This window comes from Phragmites australis, chromosome 5, assembly GCF_958298935.1.
Source record: "Phragmites australis chromosome 5, lpPhrAust1.1, whole genome shotgun sequence".
NCBI classification, from domain to species: domain Eukaryota; kingdom Viridiplantae; phylum Streptophyta; class Magnoliopsida; order Poales; family Poaceae; genus Phragmites; species Phragmites australis.
This window is the reverse complement of record NC_084925.1, coordinates 41,998,469-42,009,593: the sequence shown is the minus strand read 5'-3', so window position 1 is coordinate 42,009,593 and position 11,125 is coordinate 41,998,469. Positions and strand designations below refer to the sequence as shown.

At 43.3% G+C, this 11,125-nt stretch overlaps 1 pseudogene; it reads right to left on the bottom strand.

The window, feature by feature from the left end:
• Positions 1-2,092: 2,092 nt before the first annotated feature.
• LOC133918091 (alpha-mannosidase I MNS5-like) lies at positions 2,093-6,029 on the bottom strand (annotated as a pseudogene).
• Positions 6,030-11,125: the final 5,096 nt, after the last annotated feature.

Genomic DNA, 11,125 nt, shown 5'->3' with positions numbered 1-11,125 from the left:
TACATAAACTCATGAATTAGTTATTGTAACATGCATGATTGTGTAAATGTGTTACGACTAGATTAATTCATAACTGACCCATCACACCTCAAAAATTAGTGAAACCATATTTATACTATGATTTATGTAGAAAAAATAATATTAGATATGAAAAAATTAATTACAGTGCTGTTTCTTAACATATTCACTTTATGCTTGTGAACTTTGTAAAAATCATAGAGAATTTAATAAAACTTAGATAAAGTGAAATTAATTTTAAAGATTCTCTTAAAATATGTTTTATACAAGAAAAATATGTGTTTGCATGTTACACTTTTACTTAACGTGAGTTAATAATTGAGCCGCACGCTTCAATTTTTTTCAAACTTTCTCCCTATAGAATATGATGCAAACGACATTATTTTTGAATTTTTTTTTCACAGAAGGTCTTAGAATTGTGTCTAGTTTTTTAAAGATTTTTTTGAATTTTTTTTTAATTTTTTGAATTTTTTGAATTCAAATTTCGGTTACCGTTCGGTTTCTGAAACCGGACCGGACCGAGAAGGTCGGTAACTGCGATTTTTGGGCGGTTACCGACAGTTTTTTAACCCTGCTCGCAACGCCACCACCAGTTTTTACTAGCGACAATCTAAGCAAGATTGGCTAAGCATGGAGAGGAGTAACTACGAAGAACTTGATTATCCTACATCAAACAAGCCATGATGGTATGCGGCATCTTTTGGCATCGATGAATGACAATTTACTGAGATAGAGCTGTTAGATTGGATGTTAGGCATATACCCTTCTCTGTTTTTTATGTATCTCAATATAAGCATACCTTTCTTAGGTACAGTATATACTCATTCATGTCCATTTAAAACGGATGTTTTCAGAAAAATACAGCAGAACATGTACCTCAATCTTGTGAGCCTGAGTTGTCCATAATGGATCTTTTCTTTGAATGTTATGTATAGTGCGTCTCGTCACCATAATGGATCTTTTCTTTGAATGTCATCTTTGCTTATTTGAAAATTTACTTTCAGGCTGCTTTATTCAACTGTGTATGATTGTCTTGGTGCCTGTTATTTGGTATGAATGCCATGATGCATTGATGCTGTTGCCGGTGTTGGATTACAAGGCAATGTGTTGTAGCTTCGTATGGCCCAACAGCATAAAAACGCTGGCATGTGGGTTGGCATTGGCTCTTGGAATTTTGCTTTTTGTTTAGATATATGCAGTTCCTTCTTGAACCAATATAGGTGTTTCGATTGAAATGCAGTGATGCTAGTCAGTTTCATCTGTATGGAGTTGTTTGATTGCCCTAAATTGTATGTAAATCATTGTTTCTTTGTTCCTTTTTGTTTCATGAAAATACAATACCATGGGCAGTTGATCATGCAAGAAAACTTGTTGCCCTGTAATGATTCAAAACACGATATACATATTGTATGCGAGAAATAATTTTATTGATTATTTTCATAGCCTCGTGGATTCCACGTGTGCGTTTACTAGTATTGTAAGTTGATGGGTGCCAGTTTCTTACAGTAAGCTTGGTAATTTCAATTGTAAAGTATAAACTACAGTATAAATTTGGCCTGTCTTTGGCTGTTCCAATTAAAAAAAAATCTGTCCTCCCAAATGTCATTTAATCTTCTGATAGTGACAGCCAGTGGTACCAATATCCAACCGGTTTTTATATCCCAGTGGCTATAGCCGTAGCAACCCTGGTTCTGATTTCCCATCGAATCAATCCATGATCTACAAAACTGTTTTTGCATGTCATGCAACTCGAGTATTTTACTACGCACGGCATGAATCTATACCCTCCAATCAACGTGACGATATGAAAAATTCAAGCTGTTCAGTGGTGTTAAAAAGAAATCAGATCACTGCATCAAGACAGTTACATCAGCATGAATGTTTTGGTCAACAAAACTAAGGCGAATTTGAACAAATGAGGCATCGCAAATTTGCTATCATGGTATCCCACTATTCTAATGTACAGATATAGCCCCAGGCTGTTCAGTAACGTTCTCTTTCAAAGCTTCTCACCTTATTTTCATCCTCCTGTGAAGTAATGGAGAAACAGTATATCCTCCGCAACTCTAAGATGCTAATAAAGCACCAGCCACAAGCTGTAGTAGCCAGCCATACTGCAGGTTCTCTTCCTGCATGTTACTGACTCTATGCCGCGGTCATCATCGCAGACCACAAAAAGTGAATAACGGCAAATGAAAAAGAACGGAGGCAGTATATTATCTTTTCTCATTACACATGAATGATCAAGAGGATACATGATTTTGTATTCACATTTCACAAATGCTTGGATAAAGCCAGTCTGCACACTTTCAGGTAGCACACCAAATCTTTGCCATACATTGTAAAATTCACGGTGTGACAGATTTGCAGAGGCAACATCTCCTAGAAGCATCTGTTCATGATAACAGCAGTACGCAAATACAAAATGAATAAACATTCCACACTAAGGTAATAACTCATCCAATGTATGGAGTTCAATAAACCAGAAGACCAGGCCAAAAGGCCTGAAGGCTAGTTAGTTGCCAGTGCGTCACTTCTCCGGTCCTCATATCAGCCTCATGATACCTGTCAGGTGGATGGTCATTACTGTTCAATACATACTCCAGAGACAGAAACTCGGGTGAAGGGACATGCCATGAAGAAAGGGTTTACCATGGGCCATGGCGGAAATACTTCTGCACCGGAAATACTTCTGCACCGCAAGATAAGCTGAATGAAACATATCCCAGTACTCATCGCTTCCGAAAAGTTTATATGCTTTGATCAGATACTCATAAAATGAATCAACTCCTGCAATCATGTTACTAGAAATCACTAGTATGTCTCAAACAAGTTCATTGTCTAATTAGACAAAATTCCATGATGACCAGAGTTAATTATTTTGAGCAATAAAGATGCTAAAGATGTGATGTTGCAGGCAAATAAAACAACAGATGCTCACACATGGCTACAAACATGTCACACAAGCACACATTCAATAAATTCCGTGGGTGAGTATGGATAGTATTACTAGCATCAATGCCAGATGAATATTCAATCCATTTGCCAGTTAAAACATCAAGTGTTGTGCCTACTAGATTCAGCGAACTTCTCATGCTCCATAACTTGCGAAGAGCACGAAGAGCTGCAGCTTCATATCTAGAATCACCCATCAAACGTGACAATGCACCCATTTCGAGGATAAGGGAACCTGTAAAATATAGATAACTTAACAAAACCCATACCATCCAACTGAATCATGCATTTACCCAGGAACATGTCAACAGAATATTCTGCCACCCACCACACCCTGATGTGCTTGTTTCAGTTGTTTCATTCTCCATCACTCCGTACTGGAAAAGGTAGTCATATCATCAAAAGAAATCTTTTAACAGAACATGAGCTCGATAGCTATGCCAAGTCATGAGTGGCAGCATTCTAACACACGAGTTATAAGTTCTATTAGTTGTGTCAAACATGGTTCTCCATAAAGGGAAACAAAGCAACTATTCAAACTCCATCCTCCACATGGCATGCTTACAATTTGCCACTTATGTCCTCTACTCTTAAGGTCTGTTTGCGGCAGTTGTGTTGTGCTGCATTGTGTTGTGGAATCTGGTTAGTTAGAGGAATATTTGCCACTCCTAGTATGATTTTTGCTGTAACAGATCCTAAAATGATGCTTCCAACTAACAATTGCACCCAGAAATAGAAATAATTAAGTGCTTTTGAAAAGCCACTGCAATGCCAAACGGAGCCTTAGCTGTTAGCATGCAATCTCCCGGTTGTCCTAAGTAAACATTGTTAAATTTTAACACTGTGCATAATGAGCATGTCCGTCTTAAGTAAAAAACAAGTCTGTCCCCGAAATTATTGAAGTGGAAACTCCACGTATGTTTTAATGAAGTATCTTAGCACTGAGACTAAGGTTATAGCTTGGTTTCAGATGAATGTAGTAACTCTTTACAGAAGTTCCTTTTTCAGTTTGATCTTCTGAATGCACCAATGGACTTGCACACACAATCCAATGAGGTTATTTCATGTGGCCATACACTAAGAAATAGAAAACAATAACCTATCAAGTTATCATTGTCAAAGTTTTAGACTTTTTGTCTTATTTTGTCTCAAGCAAGATATGATTGCCAAGGTAGCATACAGCAATCCAGAATTTTGAAGTCCAAGAAAAGGGAAAGATTTGTAAACAAACCTTAAGATTGATCCATGCATACGGCAATCCAGTAGGTGTCTCAGATGCTGGTAGAAAACGATTGCCTAAATTTTCAGCAAGATGCAGTAATTGATCCTGATATAGTCCATCATTAAGCTGACTGCTATAGTCTTTTGCAAGAATATGAGCAGAAATAAGCCCTCCAAGAAGTCTTATGTTGCACTGCATAAGAAAAAGAAAACAAGCAAGAAAAGGCAGTGCTGTTTTTAGTCTTGAAATTTTGTTCTGTGGTAACTGTGACAAAAATAGCATTACCTCAAAAAGATTAATCTGAGCATCGACATCAAATGTTAGATTCTCTGAAAGCCAGAGAACTCTCTCAAACTCTGTGAGGTTACTAAGACAACAAAACTGCATGAGCCAAACAGAGAGGCATTACCTATCAATCTTGCAAATAAAAGTGTCTTTTGAAGCGGCAGTACAGCAATTCGCATTCGGAACAATAGACAGTACAAATCTCGTAGTCACAAGAAACATTACAGCTTCATAATGTGTACCTTGATAATGAATCGACCAGTGTCAATGCTGATCCATTATAATCTTGTGGCAAGTGTTCAAACTACAAGAAAGGAACAAAGAAGTGATATTAAGTTGCGGTATCTTTAAGCTTTATGATATCAACTGAAACCTGTAAGTTGTCAGTACTTTAATACATTTAGGTTGCCAAGCTCAATAAGGGAGTCGGTGAAACTTTTAGTAAGTAAGTGGCTTCAATTCATCATGCTGAAAAAGTATCAAGAAACAACATCAGCTTGTACTATTCCATGAGCAATTGAACTAAACTTAAAGATCGTAAGATGGCTGATGAACATACAGGGAATGCATAAGCCATGTAGTTGTCATAAGCATGGTAAAACCTGAAAAGAATGGAAGTACATCAGTACCAGAACATATTTCAACAAAAAACAAAACTAAGACTACAAGTAATCGTCCAAGTGTTCTAAATAGTGGTTAGTGCCTTGGTGGTCAGCAAGTGGTCACCCTTCCTTCACGAACTCTTTAGTGGGCATATGTGATGCCCTAGACCTAGTGGCGTTGATTTAGAACACTAAATTCTCGTTAGAAGGTCAGGGGACCATACTCTGCCTTGCTAATATAAACCTAAAATAGATGCCAAGCTTTCAAAATCTACAGAGTTTGTGGTGATTCATTGACAAGATAGTTCAGCAAATGCCTTTCATTTCATCAGAAGATATTCATCAAAAGAAAACAGCGGTAAACATCTGTTGTAGCCACAGACCAAGGTCCGAAAGGTCTGTGAGATTTTACTAAGCACTTGGGCACAAACATTTTGCTTCCATGTCTATTATTGCAACCCTCAATTCTCCATACAGAATCACTCCAACAGCAGAGTTGGTACCTTCGCTGGAGACATGCGAGCTGGAAATGTAGGCATTGTCTCAACAAATTGAACAAGGTTTGCATCTTTTCTACTCTACGATTTTAGCTTAGAACTCGTGAATTTATGCGAAACAGAGCTTAAAGGAGCTATTGTTCTTGTTTACAGTATAACGCTGACATTGCGATAGACCACCCACAACAAGATCGAATCTTTTAGCAGTTCAAACTGAACCCTAGAGGTGAAAGATTGTAAAAGGCAAAGAAAGAAGGGATAAGGCTCATGGCAGTTAAGTACTCACATATCCAGGACCTTGTTCTTCATGTACAGCCTCCTCGCGCGCCCATACCCATCGCCACCGATGGTGCCCGCGGCAGCGGCCCTGGTCCCGGTGAGAGCCGCGAGGAGAAGCGCGACGACAACGAGACACGCCGGCGCTTGGCAGCGCGGCCGGGGGGATCGCATAGGGGCTTCGCGCGGTGGGACGGAACGGGACGACGATGGGGGATTGGCCGGCTGGGGGCGGGTCTGAGTTCAGACGGGCCTGGTAGAGCGTGAATAGTTCACTGTATCGGGGGTTTTGGTAGAAGGCCCCAGATGTTGTACCTACAATGATAAAAAAAATTGTATCTACAATGCTATCTACGGGAGATAATTGTTCAATTGTCACTCGAAAGAAGTGATAATTGCTACTGAGGATGATATGCAGACCGCGCTGAGTCTATACATGTAGGATAGAGTGATAAATGAATAATTATCATTTTCTTAGAGTGGAAAAAAACGAATACCCCTATCTATATTTGTAAAAATTGTGAGAGCATAACGACTTTAGATATTTTAACACCTATGTGATTAGTAGGCCGAGTGCACTCGTGTGTGACCAACTCAACAGACTATTTGTCTTTACCCTTCTTCACTATCTCATACCTCTTCTCTCCCTTTTTCCTTATGTTGGTGAGTCTCTTCAATACCAACTATATCTTATGCGCTATCATCTGTCGAAGTATTGAATAAGGAACATCTTGATTCACGGGTCTCACGTGGAATATGGCGTCTGGTGGGAATATTTTTTGAACCCTAGCACACCGTATGACCAGTCCTTAGCTCGCACGACCAGCGCGAGGCTTACGTCACTAGCCTCCTTGCGATTTAATATGATCTCGCAACCAGTAAGGGCTGGTCGCGGGGTGTCCATACCTAACATGTCTAGTCGCATTTATTGATATCTACTCAAATGTTTTTCTTTATGAGGCTCCTCCTTTAGTAAACAAAGTCGTGGCCGACGCAGATGGGCAGTGCCCCGTCCCGTAGCATTAATTGCTATAGAGTGAGATGTTGTGGACCGACTTAGCACCACACGACAGATGAGATAGGATCCGTAGAATGATCAGACAAGTGGATGAGTTTGCAGGTAGACTCACAAAAGCCTAGAACGGAACAGCTTGGCAGATAAGCTTGCGGCGTACGGCGAGAGGATAGACAGAGTTACCAATATAAGGTAAGAGTGGAGACGTCCAAGAGAATGAGACGGACCCTGCAGTACCACCGGTGCAAAGTGCGGCGCGCATGCTCCGCGTGATGATGGTTTGAGAAAATTACATCTAGCAAGGTATGGGTCAGCGGAAAATGACTCATTGGATGAACACCGCGAGCAGGGATCCCCTTCAAGATTCGGTCGAGGGTTGATCCTGAAACTACCTCGTGCGTGGGGTTAATGCGTGTGGGACTTAGGCAGGATGGATCATCGTCAGCTAGTAGAAAATGAATGCACCAAGGATTTTGACAGGTTCAGGCAGCACGGAGGCGTAATACCCTACTCCTGTGTGTCTAGTATGTTATCAATGCTCTTCGGATGTCTGTCTTTTTCTAGATCTCTTTCGATCTGGATCCTCTATTACAAGGTGCTCCCTTGTCACGTCCTAAAATCCGTAATTGTGTGTTTTAATCCTAAAAACATGCAATTTCAGCTTCATGTTCCAGTTTGGGTCACTGGAGCACCTCACTTTGAATCAATGAGGTGGGAGAAGGAAAAACTAAGAGAAATAAAAGAGCTAGAAGCAAGTCTGGACTTTCCTCTAGGTAAATGGGGCCCACTTGGGTGAAAAATATCTCTCTATAGGTGGGCAACAACACTCTCTCTCCCCCTAAAAAGCTTGCCCATACGTACTACTCACCCACTCCACCAGATAAGGCTTTTTGAGGAAGCAAGTTGGAGTTCGCTGTCTCTCACTCTCTCTCTTAGGCTCCCTTTTTCCCCTTTTGGATCCCTACCTCTGGGAGCAAGATCAAGGTACGTATGTGGTACTCACGTGACCACCAGCTCAAGGACTACTCGTCCATCCAATTCATTTTCAGTTTCCCCGAAAGAATTCGAGCTGGTTCTGAACTTGTTTGGTGTTCTTTGGGAGAAGCAAGAAAGCAGCAGTTTTTCCTCTCTTCTCCAAGCCATTTTCCGTCGTTTCCTCCTTCAACTGGCGGTCACCAACCTCAGCAAAGGACCTTGGGTGAGTCTGCTAGGCTCCCATGGCAAGTATGCTCATTTTTGGTTGGATAGATCTTGAATCTGGAACTAGGGTTGCAAAGTTCTTAAAGTTCTGCAGTCTGGGAACAAATGTGGATTTGAGTTAGGAATCATGTTGCTAGGCGGTTGAGCAAAGTCTAGACCCTGTACACCCTTCTAGGCATTTTTACTTTTAATTTAGAGAGACTCCCAGGTTAGTTTAGCCCAGTTTTTCCTTTTGTAATGGCTGCTGGTCTGGAGCTGCGCGAGGCTGATTTTACTGTAGCGCGAGCACCCGGATACTGTTCACCCGAGCACCCCCGGGTACTGTTCACCCGAGCACCCCTGGTACTGTTCACCGAGCACCCCTGGTATTGTTCACCCGAGCACGAGCACTCCCGAGCACCCCGGGTACTGTTCACCCGAGCACCCCTGTACTGTTCACCCCGAGCACCCGAGCACGGTCGATCCGGAGGACCCCGGGTACTGTTCACCCGCCCCCGCGTGCTGTTCACCCGAGCACCCCGGGTACCGTTCACCCGAGCACCCCCGGTACTGTTCACCTCAAGCGCCCCCGGGTACTGTTTATCCCAGGTACCCGCGAGTACTGTTCATCCCGGGCACCCCGAGCACGGTTTATCAGGCTTTCCTGATAGCTGATAGCTTGTAAAATTCGTAGTTAATTCGTAGGGACTCCAAACTTTTTGAGACCACTTGGAAAATTCTGGTTTGGACAGTACGATCTTGGAATAATGTTGTCATGTATTGTGGAGCATATTTTTCTTACATGGTCGCATTTCATACATGCTCATTACATTGCACGCGTTGCTTTCTGTAGTGAACGCCGATCCGTCGATCCCGGAGGCCGTGGGCGATCGTGAGGCGTCCCACCTTTCTGATCCAGGGCAGCAAGGCAAGCATCGTTCATATTGCACCGTGTCTACTTGAAAATTTAATATGTTATCTACGCTTATGTATACATTGCATGTGTCGGGTACCGAGTTGGGTAGAACCTATGCCGATGCATTATCCCATTTCGGTCACGTGTCATGTGTTGTTCCTAGGAGCCTAGTGGTGTCGTCGCGGTCTAATTTTAGTTTGCTATGCTTAGTGGTACTTAGGCTTTCCGGTAGAAGTCGACGACGGCGTCCACCGTTGTCGCGAGCCTAGGACTTATTACCTGTTCACATTTGTGGTTGTGTTGATGATGAGTCGGTTTGGTGAGTGGTGAGTTGAGACGAGGTGTGGGCGGTGTTAGGGGTGTCATCTGCTCACGAGGAGTCCTCAGGCAGTTCGGGGAGGGAACCCGGACACCGTAGACCGCTTGCACCGGTTAAGCACCGATCGTCGGTGTAGTCGGCTTTAGCACATACCTTACTCACCACATGCTGATATAATGGTAGGCGAGCCGATTACCTTCGCAGACGTGGTCATGTGGGCCTCGTCATAGACGGTGTGAGTCCGGTTTGAGTCCGGGCTTTTAGCAGTATTAGTTTGCTCGGGGAGTAGTTCTAATACCGCCGTGCCGAGCTATGGTTGATCCACATGGTTGGGCCTGGTTGGAAAAGGTTGTCACGGGTACCCCCTGTGCGCATCTTAGCGGGTGGCACAAGCCGTATGGTCCCTGTGTCGTGTGGGTCCAGGAGTATCCCCCTGCAGGGTGTATAATCAGTTCGAACTGCCGCGCTCTCGGTCATGAGCATCGCTATCGCTTATCTCCACCGAGCGACCATGTTTTGGTCGTAGAGTTTCGATGTGGGTTGTGGCATGGTTGGATTGGGGTGGTTTGGTCGGTATGTGGTTGGTGGTTTGGTGGGAATGGTTTGCTTTTATACACTTGTTATTCATATATCTGTTCTGATCAGTTGGTTGGCTGGGTTTGAGTCGGTGGTTGGTTAAGTCAGTTGCTTACACCTAGAGTCTAGGTTGCTTACACCTAGAGTCTAGGTTGCTTACTGCTTAATGAACTTAAACATGTCTTAATCCTTGCTACAGCTTTAAATGCATGATCCTTGGAGTCGAGAATATATATACTCATACTGTGTAAGACTTGCTAGTACCTTCGTACTAAGGGTGCTGCCCTTAAGTTACTTTTAGGTTCGCAGGTCGGCGAAGAAGAGGCAGTGTTTGGCTACTTTGTGCCTGCCGATCAGGGTGGCGGGCAGGAGTAGCACCTTCTACTCCGAACTCCGGCGCTTTTGGTATGGAGCCTAAGGGCATACGGCTCCATACTCTTTTGTTGTATAGGTTTTTCTTCCGCTGCATAGTAGTTGTTGTTGTTCCTCTTTTATTGTAAATTGTGGAAGCAGTTGCTTGTTTAACAATGGTAATCCAGTTTAATTATTTGCTCTCTATTAAACTGTGTTGTGATATTTGAGTTGGAAGGCATGTGTTCCGATCCTGGGCACAAAACACGTGCCGGGACTACCGGAATGGTATTCTGGTTAATCGTCGAGGTTGTGATTATGAATAATGATCCTCCTGATGATTAATTAGAATACTATTTGGACGGTTCCTCACATCCCTCCCCCTCTTTTATCTACCGAGGGGGGGGGAGACCCTTCAGGGAGAGGGCACAAGTTCCCGTAAATAATAAATGGAAAGTAGTCATCATTAGTCTACAGTTGATGTTACAAAGGGTTGAAAAAATATCCCTCGAACGGTTCTACTGGTCTTCGCATTTCAGCTTTAGCAGGCGCAGGGGCCCCCACCGGTCAGCCTCTGAGTACTCTCTCATGCCCGTTTGGGCAGAGTAGGTCTGACGCAGTCTGATGTGACAGGGCGATAAGCCTCGTGCCCATCAAAGATATCTTCAAACCGTCTTTCTTCATGGACCCCGCGAGGGGACATGCGATGGGACCCGCCGCATTAATTGTGCCCACGCCTTCCTGCCAGGCGGCGGTAGGGACTGGCGTATTCAGTACGGCAGGCGTGGGGGAAAGTAGCTGGATGTGACCGTCCACGCTTCCCATTAAATGCGGCATCGGGCCTCCCACCGACCAACACCTCATCGTGGAGTCCCTGCGGGGTCCACCGGCATGGGACTTGACGGGTGCTCGGG